Source organism: Engystomops pustulosus, chromosome 8, assembly GCF_040894005.1.
Source record: "Engystomops pustulosus chromosome 8, aEngPut4.maternal, whole genome shotgun sequence".
NCBI lineage: Eukaryota > Metazoa > Chordata > Amphibia > Anura > Leptodactylidae > Engystomops > Engystomops pustulosus.
This window is the reverse complement of record NC_092418.1, coordinates 53,542,344-53,563,593: the sequence shown is the minus strand read 5'-3', so window position 1 is coordinate 53,563,593 and position 21,250 is coordinate 53,542,344. Positions and strand designations below refer to the sequence as shown.

The 21,250-nt window shown below is 41.8% G+C and overlaps 1 protein-coding gene across 6 annotated transcripts in view; it reads left to right on the top strand.

Moving 5' to 3' along the window:
• MFSD6 (major facilitator superfamily domain containing 6) overlaps nt 1-21,250 on the top strand; it is a 212,875-nt gene that overhangs the window by 133,130 nt on the left and 58,495 nt on the right. The gene's annotated exons all lie outside the window — the stretch shown is intronic.

Below are 21,250 nucleotides of genomic sequence, written 5' to 3'. Positions count from 1 at the left end.
TGTAAGGGAGATTTCTGACTGTTATTTTGGGCTTTAACCCCTTAATGACCACCATATCTGCTTTTTACGGCGGTCATTAAGGGTACTTCTTCTTACGCAACGCCTTTCTACTGCGGCGTGTCAGAAGAAGATTTCGGGACATCGAGTCCTGCAAGTGCCGGGCTGTGATATCACAGCCCAGACCCGGCACTTTCACCCAGGATCGGAAAACCTCAGATCCCGGGAGTTCAACCCCTTACACGCCGCGGTCAAGTTATGGCATAGTCTGGTCATTGAGCTGAAAACTAGTGTCGGTGATAAGGGGTTAAGGCAAATTCTGACTGCTCTGTCCCCACATTAGGCAAATGAAGATGTAACTGAATGATAGATAGTGACTAGGAAACTTTCCTACCTTTGTATCTAGAATGTGGAGCAGGACTAGAGCTCAGATGCAATAGATTTAATTCAGTAACAAAGTGATGTGAAGCAAGAATTTGTTTACCTCAGATACAGCTGTAGTAACTGATACAGTATTGTGGTCATCTCTGAAATTGTTGATGCTGTAGTAGCTTGCAGTAGTTGATGACACTTGTTGCTGCTGGTCAAAAATTCATTAGGCCAAAAACATGTGTTCCCTGCAGGGCCGATTCTAGCCTTTCTGCTGCCTGAGGCTGGTGCCACACGTACCGCTTTGTCTGCGTTTGCAAATGCAATGCCTCAACCACCAGGGCGGGCTGCGGCCCTAACGATGCGATGCGGCCCGCCCCGGTGGGTGTGGCTTTGTTTGCATTTGCAAACGCAGACAAAGCGGTACGTGTGGCACCAGCCTGAGGCGAAACTTGAAAATGCTGCCCCACCCACGCCTGATGATGCTACCTCACACACTAGTAGTCAGTGACACAGATATTAGTGACTATTATCTAGTATCTTACAGGTGATGATCTGCTCCATCAGGAAAGAGACTTCTTTACGATTTCCCCGACCATGGTTTTTCTCCGCTGAATTCATAACATCAAGTCAAACATCTTCAGCTGCATACAGCAAAACTCCACATGGCAACCCTAAAAATACCAGTATAATGAAGCGTGTTCCTAATATATATATTATCCTCAAATTACTGAACATACTATTCCCCACATAAAACATCCTTTATATAGTCACCTGAATAAATCTACAGCCCCCACAATTTATTAGGAGCCCTAATTTAGCCTCCTCCCAGTAGTAAATTCTCCCCGCCGAATACACAGCTTCTCCTTTTATATACACAGCCTTCCTCCAGAATTCCTCTCTGCAGCATGTGCAGCTTCCCCTGTATACATAGCCTCCCCAAGTATTCACAGCCTCCCCTGTGTACACGGGCTCCCCTCTGTATACACAGCCCTCCCCCCAGTATACACAGCCATGACATTCCCCCCCAAAAAATCCCCCCCAATAAAAAGATGTCTCCCATAGGTATATTATATACAGACCCCTCTCCTATTATCTTTCAGCCCCCATACACAGACTCCCCCTGCTCGGGTCTATTATATATAGTTCCCTCTCATATAACAAATCAGCCCCTACATACAGATGCAAAAATTATTAATAAAGCTCCCTCCAACCAGTATCCTGCCCCCAATGTACATGAAACAAGTGGCCAGTTTTAAAACAAGAAAATGCATATTTTCCTGTAGTGATGCTATGACGGGCGCTAGACGATCTCTTATTCTTCCGCCGGCGTCCTACACTCCATACTGAGCAATGCATAGAAGTTCCGTTGCTCAATCCATGAATCGCAGGGCTTGCTCCAGGTTTCAGTAGGCCGCTGGGCAACAAAGCCTCATTGGGCCCCTTTGCAGTGAACTCATTAGAAACACAGAAACTACAGCTCCTATGGAATAATTATATGCAGTCTCCAAGACAGAACGCCAAGAGAGTAATCCCTTGGTGCTCCATAACATACTATTACATAAAGGAGAGCTAGCGTTAGTATATACAGTCATCCAGGGCCAGCGCCAGCAATCAGTATACCTGGAAAAGTTAGGACTACAACTCCCAGCATGCTCTGAAGGAGAGGAAAGAACAGGGGAGCCCTGCATGACTACAAGTGCCAGCCTAGAGGAGGTGTGAAGGGGAGATCTGGAGGCCTTTTTCATGCAGGACTACAACTCCCAGCATGTCCTGGAGGAGGGAGAGGCCTGGCTCATGCTGGATTACAACTACCAGCATACTCTGGAGCTTGCCCATGTCACTTTACTGCTCCTCTCCCAGGCTGTATTACATGTGCCTGCCGCAGCGCCCACCATTCCTGAGAGCCATCACCTGTCACCTCTGCAGCCCAGATGAGTGGCAGTGAGAAGTACAAGGGCCGTGGGCACCCGAATCGCCCACAAACATGGGAACATGCCGCTCCCCCCAGGGCTCTCACATCTGGCCTTTCATCTCGCCTCATGACCGATGCGGCACTGGTTCCCAATTACAGACAAACTAAAATGGCTGCCAGATGAAATAACCAGGGAACAGGGCTCCAAAAATACACCCAAAACCACACCCAAAAACTTTAACAACACAAGCAGAGGGAGCGCATGTACATCCTGACTAGCAGATGAAACATAGCAGCAATATATGTCACATATAAGAAGAATGGATGTAGAACTGAATGCAGTAATATGAACAGTTGCATTACAAAATATATAACTGAGGATTACAGCACAGACTCAACATCAGTTGAGTTGCATATAAGTTTACAAACTCATTTTTTTTAACATTGTAGCCATGTAAAGGAACCATTTAAAGATAAAGGCAATGCGTTTTCATCATAGGTTTTATTTAAGTATTTATTTTGGGCAGGTTAATTTGAACAACGGATTCTCTTTTAAGTTCCCAATTACAGGCGGTCCCCAACTTAACCCCTTAACGATCGGGCCCTTTTTACGTTTTTGCATTTTCCATTTTTCACTCTCCACCTCCAAAAATATACAATATATGGTCGAGTATTAGCCAACCTGAGTGTAAGTCGAGAACCCTAATTTTACCACCAAAAACTGGGAAAACCAATTGACTCGAGTATAAGCCGAGGGTGGGAAATGCATTGGTCACAGTATCCCAGTATGTAGCCAGCAAGCCCCCAGCACTTCTAGGTGCCCGTTTTTACTGCAGACACGACACCTTTTTGGGGGGTAATTGCGTGTTTCTGTTGCTGGAACTGGACTGATAAAATGCCTTTCAGTTAAAGGGGTATTCCAGGAATCTGCATAATTTATATACAAATGAGTACTCAAAATATTAGCTAATGTGTAATTAGTTGTTATTTAAAATTTTGCTCAACGTAGCAGAAAATGCTGGTGACATACACTGTAATGAAGAATTAAAATGCTTCTGGCCCTTTAATCAGTCCATTAATTTTCTCCGCGCGGTCCGTTGCAGAGCATACACATGAGAGAAGATGGCCGCTGGTCACATGTCCACATCACATGTCCACATCACATGTCCTGCACCTGCCTGGGCAGGTCATGTGATCACCACTATTTGGCTGTAGCCGGTTGGTTGCAGTGCAGCGTTGGCCAGTGTTGTGGTGATGTGCAACGAAGGCAGTTACACATCATTACTATGGTAACAGAGCAAGAAAGTCTGGGAGCAGAGCATGAGAGGTAGGAGGAGTTACTGAGAACTAAAGGATCATGGAACTTGTAGTTTCCATGTTGGTGATAACTCCACCTACTTTATAGAGGCCATAAATTTTATAAATTATAAAATCAAATTATTTAAGCTCCGTTTTGTGACTATTGACATTGAGTATTGTTGTACTCATTTATTTATAGCATTATGGGTTTTTGTGTCAGACGTTCATATTCCCGGAATACCTTTAATCTTTTGACATTTTCAGACTGAGGGCTTTGTCCAGTGTCCTGAGGTTCAAATATGAGGCCTTTTATGATTTTCTTCAGAAAATCAAGATATATGTCTCTGCCTCCCTTTTTTTTATAAAGAACAAAGGCAATGTAGATTCCGATTTGAATCGGATAAATTGCTACTTTTTTGTACCAGGTTTTTGCTTTATGCTTTACTAAAAAGGGTTGTAACATCTGGTCGCTTAAATTGCTACTTTTTTGTACCAGGTTTTTGCTTTATGTTTGACTAAAAAGGGTTGCTTAAATCCCCCCATGTACTTAATGTACTCGGTCACACTAACTGGCTTTTTCTTCTCTGCTGGTGCACCTCTTTCCCGCACTGATACGGATTCTGCAGAATGGATGGTGCTCAATAAATACACATCTTTGCGGTCTCTGTATTTGACCGCCAACAAATCGTGACAAGCATACGCAAAGGACTTCACCCACACTATCCTGCTGCTAGTGGAAAGATTAGGAGAGCACCTAGAAAGAGCAATAGTCCAGTCACGTCCTTCATAAATAGCTTTATTCCTTATCGTGCCTGTTTGGAAGGGAGATATTGGCGGAAGTGAAGTCTGCCATGAAAGGTCAGGAGGGACTTGTCCACAACCACATTCTGCTCTGGGGTATATTTTTCAAAAAAGCTCTGATTTAGAAAATTTATAAGGAGCCTTAGTTTGAACAAGCTGTCACGGTTTGGATCACTGCTTGGAGGACCTTGTGAATTGTCACTTCAATGCAGGAATCACGTTATGTGTTCGTAACATGACCTAGACATGACTGCGGAATACACAGGTGTTACTTGGGTTGGATTTGTAGACCAGTATGATCTAATTGTGGGCTTTTTTTTTACAATACCCAGTTTAGGGTTAGTCCCAAAAATCTTTTTATTTCATTCAAATTTGTTGGTGTCCAATCTGTTGCATGAACAGATCATGGGCTCTGTCTTATGTACTGGGTAGCGTATAAATTAGTTTGGTGGACGATGCAAGTAAGTAGCGTTTCGATTATAAATGAAACAGAAAAGTCCATTGGAATGAAACTGGAATCGTCCCCTGTTACGCCAGGGGTGGCAATAAAGGCATGAAGATGGAGCTTGTGCCCATGGGAGAGGGCGTGTCTCAATTATAGGGACCATGTCACATTGTGCAACAGTGCTACTAGGTCCTGCAACCTCCTGATCTGCTGCGTCAACTTCACCAGGGACACCCCCTGTGGGTGATTCTGAAGTGACACTGGCATTGTCACGGTCTTCAAAGTAGTCCATTTCTGATGAGGTCTTAAACTCCAATTCGGACTGAAGGAAGGCGTAGGACTCCTCAGCAGTATATCGCTTTTTCGTCATAATAACACTAACTAAACTAATAACACTAAACTTTACTTATGCTTTTTCTTTTTTATTATATTTTTTTGTATTTTTCAAGTTTTTAAAAAAAAAGTATATATTTTTTATATTTTTTTATATAACTGCGCAAACAGTAGCAGTAACAAAAGTAACTAACAAAAACTTTATGTATGCTTTGTAAGTGAAAGCATTAAGCGTACCACAAAAAAAATAAAATAATATAGTATAGTGCGCTTGTAGGTCCTTTCTAAGTAATCTATTACACAGGTATATGGGGAAAAACTCTCTTCTCCTCACAAAGAAACAATAGGGCACATTTAGTTACCTGTCCGAGGAGTTCACCCGAAGTGCATTCTTCCGATGATAATGCACTCTGGCATTATTCATTAAGATAGATGCAGGAAATCAGACGCACAGTCACTTCCCCGCTCAGGTCTGCCGGAGTTCACCTTCTTGTTCCCAGTGTATGTAAGTACATGTCTTAACCGGTTAAGGACCGGGCCCTTTCCCGTTTTTTCATTTCCATTTTTCACTCCCCACCTTCAAAAATCTATAACTTTTTTATTTTTACACGTTAGAAGCTATGTGACGGCTCGTTTTTGGCGTAACAAATTGCACTTCATAGTGATCGCATTGAATATTCAATGCCATGTACTGGGAAGCGGGAAAAAAATTCCAAATGCAGTGAAAATGGTGAAAAAACGCATTTGTGTCGTATTCTTGTGGGCTTTCACTTCACTCCACAAATGACACATCTAATTTATTCTTTGGGTCAGTATGATTACAGGGATACCAAATTTGTATAGGTTTTATAATGTTTTCATACATTTAAAAAAAATTAAAACCTTTAAAAAATTAAAAAATTAAACATGAACAAAATTTTTTTTTTATTTTGCTGTCTTCTTGTGCTTATAACTTTTCCATACTTCATTGTATGGAGTTGAGGGTGGTGTCATCTTTTGCGACTTTTGATGATGTTTTCAATGATATTATTTTTAGGACTCTACAACCTTTTGATCACTTTTTATAGAATTTTTAATTTTTTTTTAAATGGCAAAAAAGTGTCAGTTTTGACTTTGGACGCGATTTTCTGTTACGGGGTTAAACGCAGTGAAAAACCGTTATTATATTTTGATAGATCAGGCATTTTCGGACGCGGCGATACCTAATGTGTTTATGATTTTTACTGTTTATTTATATCAGTTCTAGGGAAAGGGGGGGGGTGATTTGAATTTTTAGGTTTTTTTATTATAATTTTTTTTTTTACTTTTTTTAAATTTTTACTATTTTTAACCCTAGGTTGTCTGATCGATCCTACCATATACTGCCATACTACAGTATGGCAGTATATGGGGATTTTACTCCTCATACATTACAATGTGCTGATAGCACATTGTAATGAGTGGGTTAACCCGGAGCTACCATGGCGACGGATCACCGCTCCCCGATGACGTCACAGGGAGCGGCGATCCTCGGAAAGATGGTGCCGTCCATGCGCAGTAGAGACTTACCGGCTATGGAGAGGGCTCGGCCCGCGAGCCCTCTCCATGCATCGGAACGCGACCGAACCGGTTAAATCCAAATCCGTTGGATTGCCCGACGGCACGCCCTCCCCTCCCCCCCCCCCAATTTCTGTCACATGAAAATCTGATAATGCGCCACACAATCCCCAGTTAAATACCTGTCACAGCGGCGCAAATCCCAAAAATTTCTGTGACCGCTGTGATTTGTTCTCACAGCAATCACTTGTTCGGGGACTTGTGCAGCATTGGTCCCCAAAACTCTGCTAGTGTCCAAGGCTGTTGGCAACCGCTTTGGCACTAGAAAAAAAAGTTTTACATAATGCCTGGGCAGTGATTGAAGTCCTGCCATAAAAACATTATGCAGCTGACTTTTTTTCTTTTTAAATATGCAAAAGTTAATTTACATCTACAATATACAAAATATCATCACATAACAGAGATTGCTTTCTCTGTGCAAGCAAATAAACATACAGTAATATCAACATAAGGAAACATGGCATGATACATGTCTAACGTCAGGTATAACATACTGTTTACATTATAGTTTCTTCATCAATGCTAACATTTACCTTATTGCTTGTCCAGGAAAAATTTATCTGATAAACCTTTTAATCGCAAAACTAGAGCCGCATTTCCCCCAACCCCTTACCCTCTGACAAGTCCGCTGGCGACGTGAGGAGAAGAAGAAAAAAAAAAAAAAAATCAGCTGTATACTCTACAGCCATAAAGATCCTATTCCATTTATGCTCAGTTCGCGTTTGGACCGGCGTTTTATCTGCTTTCATTAATCTAGTGATCAATTTGAAGAAAAATCTTGAGAGTGTCATCTATCTCTCTAAATACTACTTTCCAGAAATCTCTTATGAGCGGGCACTGCTACACCATATGTAGAAAATCTGCGTCATGCATTTGGCATTTCCAACACCTAGATTCTTCCTTCAATTTTATTTTATATAATGCCACTGGGGTATAATACACCTGGTGCAAAACATTAACTGCTTACGGTTTATTTTTCACTCCCCATCTTCAAAAATCTATATTTTTTTATTTTTCCATGTAAAGAGCTCTCTATGGGCTTGTTTTCTGCACTTCATAGTGGTACTATTCAATATTCTATGATATATACTGGGAAGTGGGAAAAAAATTCTAAATGCAGTGAAAATGATGAAAAAACACATTTGCGCCATTTCTTGTGGGCTTGGATTTTACAGCTTTCACTGTGTGCCCCAAATGACATGTCTACTTCATTCATTGGGTCAATACGATCACAGGGATACCAAATTTATATAGGTTTTATAATGTTTTCATACATTTACAAAAATTAAAACCTCCTGTCCAAAAAAAAATTCTTCATTTTGCCGTCTTCTGGGCTAATAACTTTTTCATAGTTCGGTGTACAGAGCTGTGGGTGGTGTAATTTTTTGTGACTTTTGATGACGTTTTCAATGCTCTATTTTTAGGACTGTAGGACTATTTTGCTTCTTTATTAAATCATCATATAAAATCGATCAGCACATAGAGGTATCCACAAACAGCTATGCGTTTCGAGTAAATCATTTTATATGATGATTTAATAAAGAAGCAAGAATTTTTTTATTAAAAAAAGTGCTGGATCGTTTGAATCTTTTTCATATTTTAGATGTGGTCTTCTTACTATTTCCCTCTGTTTTAACAAAACTTATACACTTATGTGAATCCAATTTCATTCTTATTCTGTGATCTAGATATCGGAATATCTTGGCGCAGGCTAATGTAGCGTTGTCCACTGTCTAGGGCCAGCATACTGGACTTCCCCAATTTACTTTTAAACCTGAGAATTTACTAAATTCCTCTACTACCTTAATTACGATTGGAATAAATACAGGGGCATCTCGTAGAAAAAGAGCTAGGTTGTCCGCATATAAGCAAATCTTATCGTCCGGACCCCCACAACATCCACCAACTATTTTTGTTTCCTTTCTTATTTTAATGGCAAGGGGCTCTATATATATGTCAAATAATAAAGGTGACAATGGACACCCTTGTCTGGTTCCTGAGTAATATGAAATAACTCTGACTCATTGTTACGTATACGAATTCTCGCTGTGGGGGCGTTATACATACACTTAAGTAGGCCGATAAATTGGTCTCCCAGTCCGATTCTCATCACTTCCCAAGAAAACTCCACTCCACCCTGTCAAACGCCTTTACAATGTCTAGTGACAGCATGGAGCGGAGTTTCCCTTCTCCCAGACTGATGGCTGAATACAGTCTCCGAATACAATCTCCTGTGTTTCTACCGGGTATAAACCTGTTTTGGTCTCTATGAATTATATCTTTAATGACCTTTTGCAGTCTCATTGCCAGAACTTTAGAGAAGATCTTAATGTATGTACCCTGTTTCCCCAAAAATAAGACAGTGTCTTATATTAATTTTTTCTCATAGGCACTAGGTCTTATTTTCAGGGGATATCTTATTTTTCCATGAAAAAGAATTAACATTTACCGTTGAACAAAAATTCTACTTCTCTAACATCCTTATGACTCTCCAAACTCTGCATTTCATGCTGTATTTCTCGTGACTCCATTTCTATTAGAATCATTGGCCCCAAACACTCATGTTTAGTAAAAGCACTTTCCATAAATGACCCCTTCTTATCCCCATAGCTGCTGGCATCACATTTGCAGCACAACAGTCAGTGATTTAATTCCATTACCGTATATACCGGCGTATAAGACGACTTTTGAAGACAGAAAAATCTTCTGTCTTCTCTGGGGTCGTCTTATACGCCGGTAATCGTCTTATACCGCGGGTCCCGGTGCATGGAGAGGGCTCACGGGCTGATCCCTCTCCATAGCCGGTAAGTCTTTGCTGCATATTGCGATGGCTGCCGGCAGCCTCAAAAAGACATCGGGTGCATACTCACCCTCCGTTGGCCCCGAAGTCCGCGCGGATCGTCTTCCGCGCAGTCTTCTCTCTTCTGCTGGGCGCCGCCATGCTTTTCCCCGGGGCGGCGCCTAGTATGACGTCAGCAGCAGCGCGTCATACTAGGCGCCGTCCAGGGGAGAACAATGGCGGCGCCCAGCACGAAGTTAGTGAAGACGGGCGCCGAAGGCAGAAGAGGACCCACGCGGACATCGGGGGAGCAGCGCTGCAGGTCGGGGCCACTGGAGGGTGAGTATATAAGTTCATTATTTTCTATTAATGCTGGGCTGGCTGGATATTACTGGGGGCAGTGCTGTATACTACTGGGGGCTGTGCTGTATACTACTGGGGGCTGTGCTGTATACTACTGGGGGCTGTGCTGTAATGGTAATGTTGTTGTTGTATGCCTTATGTTTATGAGCGACAGTTTTCCTGCTATATACCTGCATGTCATAAGAATTTACATTAAAAAAAGGACCATGTTAAATTCAAATCTGTTTTTTTTTTTTTAATTTTTACCGGTGTTTTGTATGCGTTGGAAAAGGGGTAGTCTTATATGGCGAATATATATTAAACTCTATATTTTAAACAGGAAAGTAGGGGGGTCGTCTTATACGCCGGAATATACGGTAATTTTTCCCTATGTCACAACCTTCTGCAGCATTTAAAAGATTTACTAATACTAATGTATGACATGGGGGGAGTTGCTGCAAGGACTGCCGCTAGGTCTTATTTTCAGGGGAGGCCTTATATTACTAAGCCTGAACAAAATTGTACTAGTTCTTATTTTCAGGGGATGTCTTATTTTAGGGGAAACAGGGTATTTATCAACGAGATAGGACGGTATGATCCTACATCTTTCTTTGGAATAAGAACTATCCCAGCTTCAGCCATTGATCTATAGACTCCTCCTTCCTTAACTACTTCCTCAAAAACTAAAAGTCTAGGAAGTAGAATCTCCTGATGTTGTTTATAGAAGCTAAAGGGAAAACCATCTGGGCCTGGTGAGGTATCCTTACTAAAGGCAGTTTTCATTTCTTGTAATGTTATAGGGTCATTTAACATTTGATATTGGATTTCTGAGATTCTAGGGAATTGTATCCCTTCCAAGTAGTCTCTGATCTCCCTTTTACCCACTGTTTTTTTAGACTTGTATAGTTCAACATAGAATTTCCTCATGATCTGGATTATCTCATCCTGCTTGTTTGTCATCTTGCCTTCCTCTCTCCTTATGGCCGTGATGAAGTTCTTACCTCCAGCATCCTGGATTAAAGGGGTTATATAAAAATTTACTTAGGGCCGGGCTGGGGCAGGCTATTTAAAAATAATAAAAGTGTACTTAACTCGTCCGGCACTGCTGATGTCCCGCGCCGTGGTCCATCTCATCTGTGCGCCGGTTTGTTTATAAGGGTGCACAGGGAGTTTCGTGTGCGCGACTTCTGTGCCCTTGTAAACAAACAGGGGCACGGATCAAACGGACCGTGGCGCGGGCCATCAGCGGCACCGGAAGAGGTAAGAACACGTTTATTATTTTAAATAGCCCAGCCCGGCCCAAAGTAAATTTTTATAACCGGATAACCCCTTTAACTTTGCTAGGTATTTGCCTGGTTTCCCACCTTCTATAAAATGGTTTTGGAGCGGAAAAAAGCTTTATGTTGAGCTTTTAGGTTAATAAAATCTGTAAGGGCCTTCTTACACACCAAAACCCTTGTTCTTGCCTCTTCTGAAGGAGTCTCCGTAAATGTCCGCTCCGTGTTGCACAGCTCTTGCTGCACGTTATGTTCCTGCTGATTGTACTGTATTCTTGCATACTTACGTACATATTTCCTAAGTGAAGTTTTAGTGCATCCCATATTGAGCTTGTATTTGCCGAACCAGTATTTTGTTCCCAGAACTTTGCACTTCCTCCTTCATATCCAACTGGCCATTAAGAATACAGATCCAGTAAGGGTTTAGCTTAAACCGCCTATGGCTTTGAGCCCCTGATTTCAAAATAATTATAACCGGCGCATGGTAGGATATTATGATATTTTCATCAGGCGCGCAACGGCGTGATGTCAGGAAGCACGTCACAGCCGCTTCCTCTGTGAGCCACCCCGCCCCCACCTGTTCGCGTGCACATGCCGCTAGCCGGCTGGCCAGAGGACCATGGAGGTCTAGCCTATAGACGGAGCCTAGGGGGTGTGGTGGGGCGCGTGTGAGTGGAGAGGAGGACGCAGCGGGAGCCGATCGGTCATCCGTGTGTGCAGTAGCGACGGCACCGCTGACGCCGTGAGGTCGGTGAGAGAGGAGGTCGTTCGCGACCGGAACGGAGCACTGCTGCTGCCACCCCCCTGTGAGAGAGGACGGTGGAGTGGGCAGTAGCGGATAATCCAAGAACTGACCAAAGTTCGACGAAGCGGCACACGGCTTTCTGGCTGTATCCTCTGGTGGGAGCAGAGGAGACGACACTACTGACGCCGCGGAGGCTTGGGCGGTCGGACGGCCACCTTCGGTGAGAGAGGAGGAGCGCTGCGACCGGAGCGGAATATTGTTGCTGGCTTCCTTGCCCTATGAGAGAGGTCGGTGGAGAGTACAGCAGTAGGCATATCAAGAAGTTCCCAGCCACTACAGAGAAGAGCAAAAGGCGGTGAGAGAACTCCAATTTACCTGGCTACTTTCCTCCTTTCTCTTTGTTTTTTCTATTTTTTTTCTTGCTTGCCCTTCCCTTTAAGCGCCTCACTGCAGGCCGCTCACAGCAGCTAATGCATTCTTGGTTCAAATATATGTACATTCTGTAAGAGCACAGTTGGATAAGCATAACGGACTGGCTCAGAGTTGTTGCTCGGGCTGCGAGACTTTTTACATTGCTGTGTGCACATTGGCAGAATTGGATTATTATTGTGGACAAATCGCTGAGTTAATTTGGAGAAGCTATCTTCCTCGGCAAGGCACTGTATTTACTTATTCTTTTCCCTTTTTTCTCCCTTGGTTTTTTTCTTTATTCTTTGTGCTTGAGATTATTTTTTGTACAGAGTCGGAGTGTAAAAAGTAATTGTGCTATGTGTGTTGACTGTATAAGCTCCTTGTAAAAACTTGTGGTGCTATTTTTGGTATTAGCACTATCGCCCTAGAAAGGGCTTAAGATCCTAGAAGCAGAAAATGGAGCCAAAAAACGCAGCACGAAAGTCCACAGGACTAGACAAAATGTGGAAATCATCCCCAGTCCGGCCCAAACAAGCAGTGAAAGAAAAGGATAGGTAAGAGGGAGGCACGGGAGAAGGAGAACAAACTGGGTCGTGATTTTCGCCGCTCCAGAATGAGGAGCCTATACTAGGGAACCCCCCAATCCTCTCAGAAATTCTAGAGGTGGTCCGAGAAACTAAGGCTTCGATGGACTCTATGAGCACTCAAATGGGTGAAGTGAGAGTTGATATTTCATCTATTAAAGACGAAATAAATAAGTTGAGACGAGTGTAAAGAGGCGGAAGCTTCTGTAAAGCAGTTGGCGGAAGAAATGAAGACGGTCAGACAGGAGCTGGCAGATTTGAAAGCGGATAATAAATCCCTTAAAGATAAAGTCAACGACTTAGAGAACAGATCTAGAAGATCTAACATTAGAGTAGTAGGCTACCCTGAGAAAGGGGAGAATAATGACATCTCGGTGGAGATTCAAAAATGGCTCTTGGAGAGGCATTATTAAGATGCAATACGAACCAATAATCGTCTCTGATCATGGCCCAGTGATGGTAGAGATAGGGCCAGAAAAAATAAAAATTTTAGGCTGAATCCATATTGGCTCACTATACTGGGAGACACGTTAGATGTAAAAAGATCGATAACTGAGTTTTGGATGGCAAATCAAAACTCTGCAGATAGATGGACCACTTGGGATGCACTTAAGGCTCATCTAAGAGGAGTTTTAAAAAAAGGTTTAATAGACGCCAAAAGGGCATTCAGTCAGGAAGAACGACAGCTTAAAACAAAATATAAGGAAGCGGGTAAAAACCCGCGGGGCCAACAAGACGAAGGGAGGGGCAAAGCATTGTTGACTGCTAAAGAGAATTACGAGAGTTTCTTGGAGGGAAAAGCACAACACAAAATGTTTTTCAATGGGCAAAGGTACTTTATAGAGGGAGGTAAAGCGGGGAGAATGCTGGCACAAATGACTCAACCCTTAAATAAAAATAGCTATATTGCCGCAATTCGAGGGGAACGGGGCGCGATTGTAAAGGAATCAGGGGAGGTGATAAAACAATTCAAATCTTTTTATTAATACCTATACACCTCGGGAGCCCCGTATTCAAAACCAGATGTCAAGGCATATTTAAGCAGAATAAAATTCCCCACACTCTCTGTTCAACATAGAGAGAAAAGGCAGCAATTATTCTGGTGGAGTTACTTGGGACTGTAAAAGGATGTACAAAAGACTCGTCTCCAGGGTCAGATGGCCTACCTTTTGCTCTATACAGGAAGTATGGGGCGGAATTAATGCTGTTGTTCTTAAATGTCTTGGAGGACCCAGAGATGAAGGGGAGAGTTTCAGGTTCCATGTCAGAAGCAAACATTGTCTTTTTTCGGGATTACTATAAAGATTTGCTGGAGGTGGGTTCTTATCGACCCCTCTCACTAATGAACACAGATGCAAAGATTGTAGCCAGACTGCTAGCAGTAGACTTCAGGATGTCATCACTACCATTATCCACACAGATCAGAATGGATTTATGCCCGGACGCAGAATGAACAAGTGCATCCATAGGCTGTATTCGGCAATGGAGATGGGGGAGAGGGGGCTCCGCTCTATCCTGTCTTTAGATGCCGTGAAGGCGTTTGACAGGGTGGAGTGGAGCTTCCTTTGGTCCGTATTGGAGTGCTTTGGTTTTGGTCCCAATTTTATCAAACGGATCCAGAGTTTATATGCGGCTCCTAGGGCAAGAGTAGTGGTGAATGGATCTCAATCAGACCCGTTTCCTCTGTCTAGAGGAACAAGACAGGGGTGCCCCCTGTCCCCTCTACTTTATGCCATATATATTGAACCTCTGACAATCCTGCTGAGGCAGGATGGGCAGATAGTAGGTGGGGGGAGTGGGGGGCATCAGGACAAACTTTGCCTATATGCTGATGACCTGATTCTATACCTTCAAGACACTCCTAATACAGTCCCAAGGGTGGTCGAGACGATTGATGAATTCGGGAAATGGTCTGGTTTGCAAATTAACTGGGAAAAGTCTCTTTTATTGCCTCTGGACACGGGAGTAAGGGAGGAAATGCAGGGTAAGAAGATCTTGATATGCGAAGGGAGTTTCAGGTACCTCGGCATCCAGGTTTCAAGCAAGTTGGATAGGTTTGTGGAATTAAACCTAATCCCCCTCATAGGGGCCATTAGGGACAGAATTCACTGCTGGAACAGACTACCCCTTTCTAGAGCCGATAGAACAGGGCTAATTAAAATGATCCTGCTACCCCAAATTTTATTTGTAATCTCTGCCAGCCCAGTATGGATAGAGGAATCATACTTTAAAGTTATAGAAGCAATGTTGAATGACCTCATCTGGGGACATAAGAAAGTTCGCATGAAGTTGGGTTATTTATATCGCCCCTTAGAGGAGGGTGGACTCGGGATACCTTTCTTTTTTGGCTACTATATATCTGCACAGATGACTAGAGTACTGGGCTGGAGGGATAACCCAGTATACCAAAGGTTGGTCCAAACCACAAAAGGCTTAATGGGTTCGATTTTTGAGATATTGGAGAGCGGTATCCTCAATACTAAGGAGTTTGAACAGTGGGAAATCTCCAAGCTGTTGTATAAAGGATGGGCAGGATTTAAAAAATTATTGGGAATTCATGGCTTTTTGGACACGACACCTCTAAGGGGTAACTACTTGATAACAGAATTAGTTAAAGTACCCGACCTAAGGTTTTGGGAACAAAAGGGCGTTAGGTATATAGCACAATTTTTTGCAGAAGGAAGGTTTAAGTCCTTTGACCAACTCGCAGAGGAATATAATCTTAATATAGGAGATTTTCTGAGATATGGTCAAATAGTACATGCTTTAGCGGAATATAGGAAAAGGAAAGGGTATGGTTTGAGGGTAGTATCACATGATTGTATAGAGTTTATTAAGAATAGTAAAAGCACAAAAAAAATGATTTCGAAGATTTATAAACATCTAGTGGGGTCCACGACACTTGATAATCAACACAAATCACAAGACAAATGGGAAAAACTTGTAGCAAAGGAGGACAATGTCCCTATTGTATGGAATAGAATTCACAGAAATATTAGACACTGCTCGTTGGGCTGGAACCACAGACTAATCCAGCATAGTATCTTACATATGATTTATTTTTCACCGGCACAGCTATATAAAATGAAGGTGAGGGCGGACGACAGTTGCCTGAGATGTGGTGGACAAGAAGCGGACTTTGCCCACATCATCTGGTTTTGCCCAATCATGGGATAATGTTGGCTTAAGGTTTTTTCTTATATTTCGAACATACTAAGAACAAAAATTACCCCAACAATACGGGTGGCGATTCTGGGGGATTTGGAGAGATGCGGAGTAGATGAAGGGGCTCAGCTATTGGTGCAGAGAGTTACGCATCTGGGAAAAGTGTTCATCGCAAGAAACTGGGGGAATGCAGGGGCCATTTCAATAGAAGGATGGCTCAATTTGGTGGAAAAAATTAAGAAATACGAAAAAGTATGGTTTAAAAAGCAAGGCTTGGAAGGAAGGAAAAAATGGGAAAGGGTATGGGGGAATTGGAACCCTAAACCCCAGTAGTGAGTAAATAAAGAAAAAAGGTATATTTATTTATGATTTTTTTTTGTTTGTTTTTTTAAATTTATTTATTTTTCTTTTACTCTCTGTCGGTAAGAGGGAGGGGGATAAGGGGATGGGGGGAAAGGGGGGAAATGGTGATAAATTGATGGTTACTGGGATTAATCCATTGAAAGAGGATTTGTAAAAAGGAATAAGAAGGGTAAGAGAAAGTAAATGGTGAATGGAGATTGAGAGGAAAGAGAAAAAAAAATAAAGGGCTAAACAAAAACAAAAAAAAAAAAAACGTAATTGTTCTGTTACTGTTGCCACGGATATTAATACAATGATATATAACAAAAATTGATGAAGAAGGGGAAGGGAAAAGAGAGGGTGGGGTGGGTTACATACTGAAGGTTGTGCACTTATATGTATTGTATAAGTATCTTTGGAATTATTTTATTCTGTGATTTTATGTGCAAATAAAAATTTTCTGTAAAAAAAAAAATTAAAAAAAATGATATTTTCATTTACCATCTTACGGATCAGATTAAAAAAGGCGAAATTAGATAAGCTTAGGTCGATATGTGATGGCGTCTGGTATGACCGACTCATACGTGAAAAGGCTTTGCGATTACCATACAGCTTCCACTAGACATCAATCCAACCTAGTTCCCCAAAAAACCGAGCTAATTTCCCCTGCGCAATATTTCCCAATACTGCTGTCTGGAATGGTTTAAACCTGTCTCTTACTTCATCCATTACCATGTTGAAGCCCCTGTTATCATAACTTCCAGGCCCTTTAATGCACCATACAAAAAAATAAATTTGCCATTTTTATGCATCCAGGATTCCTTTACTTCAAAATCGGTATCTCGATGAATTAGTACTGACACACCTCTCGAAAAGGAAGTACTAAATGCTTGGAATTCCTTCCCTGCCCAATTGCCTTTTCTGATACCAAATGAGTTTCAAGGAGACAAACGTTGGCTGGAAGATGTTTACTAATTACAACGAAGATTTGACAGCGTTTCGTTCTGTCACTAATCCCTCTGATATTCCATGTTAAGATTCTGGTATCCATATTTTAGAAGAACAAAAAAAAATAAAATACCGTATATACTCGAGTATAACCTGACCCGAGTATAAGCTGAGGCCCCAAATTTTACCACCAAAAACTGGGAAAACCTATTGACTTGAGTATAAGCCGAGGGTGGGAAATGCATTGGCCACAGACCCCCCCCCCCCAGTATATAGCCAGCCTGCCCCAGTAGTATACAGCTTGACCCCAGTAGTATACAGCACTGCCCCCAGTAGTATACAGCCTGCCCCCAGTATTATACAGCACTGCCCCCAGTAGTATACAGCGAGCCCAGCATTAAAAAAAAAACTTATATACTCACCCTCCGGTGGCCCGATGCGCAGCGCTGCTCCCCCGATGTCCGTGCGGCTCGTCTTTAGGCATCCGCGCCCGTCTTCTTTCTGGTGCAGGGCCTAGAATGACGCAAGGCTGCTGACATCATGCTAGGCGCTGCCCGGGAGAAAAAACAATGGCGGAGCCCTGCAGAAGACAGAAGACGGGCGCGGATGCCTGAAGACGAGCCGCGCGGACATCAGGGGAGCTTTTTTTTAAGTATACATTGACTCGTGTATAAGCCGAGGGGACGTTTTTCAGCACATTTTTTGTGCTGAAAAACTCGGTTTATATACCATAATAAAACCACCGCCAGCATACTACCACGAGTTTGTGCTGCTTATGCTAACCTACTATGAGCCTACATAACTTATATATCTGGATGGTATAAATAAATTAATGTAACAAAACTCAATGTCAGTAGTCACAAAATGGAGCTTAAATAGTTTGATTTTATGTTTCACAAAATTCTATGGCCTCTCTAAAGTATGCAGAGTTATCACCAAGATGGCTGCCATTGGAAACTACAAGTCCCAAGATCCTTTAGTTCTCAGTAACTCCTCCAATCTCTTATGCTCTACTCCCAGTGATGATCTAATAGGTTTTCTTGCTCTGTTACCATAGTAATGATGTGTAACTGCCATCACCAAAACACTGGCCATACTGGATGCACTGCAACCAACCCACTACAGCCAAACATAGTGGTGCTCACATGACCTGCCCAGGCAGGTGTAGGATATGTGATGTGGACATGTAACCTTCTGTCCTGTGTCTTCTCCGCGTGGAGGATTAAAGGGCCAGTAGCATTTTAATTCTTCATTATAGTGCATGTCAACAGCATTTTTCTGCTAAGGGGAGCAAAACTAATTACACATAAGCTTATATTTTAAGGACCCATTTGTATATGAATTATGCTGATTTATGGAATACCCCTTTAAGCAGCTGTGAAACTTTAAAACCAGCCAAACACAAGGTAAACCTCCAAAAATGCATATGTTTTCAGTGCGTTTAACCCCTTAAGGACATAGCCAGTTTATAGCACAAGGCTGAGCCTCGTTTTTTGTATTTTGACATGCGTTGCTTTATATGGTTATAACTTTTGAACACTGTTACTTATCAAAGCGATTATGTTTTTTCTTCACGTTATACTTCGTTTTAGTAGTAAATTTTGGCTGTTAAGTTTTGAGTTTATTTACAAAAAAAAGAAAAAAATATGAATTTTTTTGAAAAATTTGCCATTTTTGCCATCATTGGCTTTCAGGCAGATAGATTTACCATCTAAATAAGTTGCTGAATAACATTTCCCATATGTCTTCTTTACATTTTTATAACATTTTTACTTTTTTGGCTACAAAGCTGGTTGGCTTTTTTTGTTGTACTTTGCAACAATATATTTCTGGAGTACATTTGTTTCTTTTGATCACTTTTTATTGTATTTTTGTGGGATTACATATGTACAAATCATAATTTTTGGTAGGTTTTTAACAGTTTTTTTTACAGTATTTATCTAGCGCAGTGATGGCTAACCTATGGCACTGGTGCCAGAGGTGGCACTCGGAGCCCTTTCTGTGGGCACTCAGGCCATCACCAGAGATGACTCCAGGTATCTTCCTGCAGTCCCAGACAGCCCAGGACTTGCTGTGCACAGAGGTATTTTAAAGTGACAGCTCTACCTGGGACTATTTTCTGCTTTATTGGTGTCTTCAGGGGGCTGGTATCAATGAAAACTGTGACAGAGAAGGGAGTATAAATCACAAATTAAATTTCTGTGTTGGCACTTTGCGATAAATAAGCGGGTCTTTGTTGTAGTTTGGGCACTCGGTCACTAAAAGGTTTGCCATCACTGATCTAGCGGGTTCAATAATTATTTGCTTTTATTCTATGGGTTGTTACGGACGCATTGATACTATAAACGGTATGTAAGGTTTGTATTTATGATTTAGAATTTTTGGTGCATTATATGTCTTTTAAAGTGTTTTGGGGCTTATGGGCATTTTTATTGATTTAATTAATTATTTTTGACATTTTTTTTTTCTGGTTCGACCATGGGACATAGACAAGCAATCATCCGATTGCTTGTTCATGATAATATTCTGACATATTGCGGGGTATTAGCTGTGTCAACCTATGCATGTGCATAAGCTGACACTGTGCCTTTAAGATGACGGACCTCAGGGCTGCCATAGGAGTGATCGGCACCCCCCCCCCTTCCCAAGACTTTCAGGGGGCCGATCATGGGACAGAGACCCTCAGAAGGCAGCATTTAAAGGGTTAAACACCCGCGATCGGAGCCCATTCCGACCGTGGGTGTTACACTGGGGTGTCTGCTGTGGGTTGCAGCCGTCAGCCGTTTTTTTTTTTCCCAAAGACTCGAGTATAAGCCAAGTTAGGGTTTTTCAGCACATTTTTTGTGCTGAAAAACTAGGCTTATAGGCAAGTGTATTCAGTAATTTTAACTTAAAAAAACCCTACAGAACCTATCTTGTACATAACTCATACATAACCTGTATGTATATTTTTTTGAATCCAATTGTTAGTTTTTCAATCAATCAAAAAAGAAAGCTCAAACCCCCTTCGCTCCCACCAGGTTCCACTGAAATAAGCAACTAAGGGTGTGATGGATAGCCAAAAGATTTTCACCTTGAAGGGTGAAAAGCATTAGTCATAAAAACATATATATAATATTATAATAAAGGCATCCCTAAGTGAGATTTCCCAAACCTGCTAGCACTCCACCCTATAGTAGGATAGGCTTATTAATCGCCTGTATCAATGGTCTAATAGCAAACAAAATTGTTTTTATTGTATGTACCAAATGCTAAAATTACACATTTCATTTTATTACAGCTTTGCCTGATGTGTTGATAAAAATATAGAAATTGGAATCTTTTAAATGGGCAGAAAGATTTAAAGAAACAAAAAAAGAAGTCAGTGTTAGGCCTCTCACAAACGAGCGAGGGTGTTGCATCCAATAAGCATCACAATAGCAGGGGTTGCTGGTTGGAACATCTGGCCCGAACTCTTAGCGTGATGCCACACATGGTGTTTTGAACCCGTTTTTGGTCCTTTTTTTTAAGCAGTCTGTCCAAAAACGCAAGCATTTTTGAAAAACGCATGCATTTTTTGAAAATCCATCAGTTTTTGACCGGTTTTAATGAAGATAATTGGAAAAACCTGTCAAAAACGGATGTGTTTTAAGAAAACGCATGTGTTTTTTAATGGACTGCTTAAAAACTGACCAAAAACGGGTTCAAAACACCATGTGTGGCATCACCCTTAGGATCGGGGACTTTAATGCAGCATGTCAGCTTTTGAGCAGCACATGCTGCGAGTTTGATACGAGATGGACGCAGCAAACTTCCTCTCATGTAAGCGGTCTAAGCATTTTAAATTTGGTGATAAGCACTATTAATGAAAGTTTGACTGTATGAGGAATTCTGAATTGAAATTGTATCCTTAGTTATTTAAG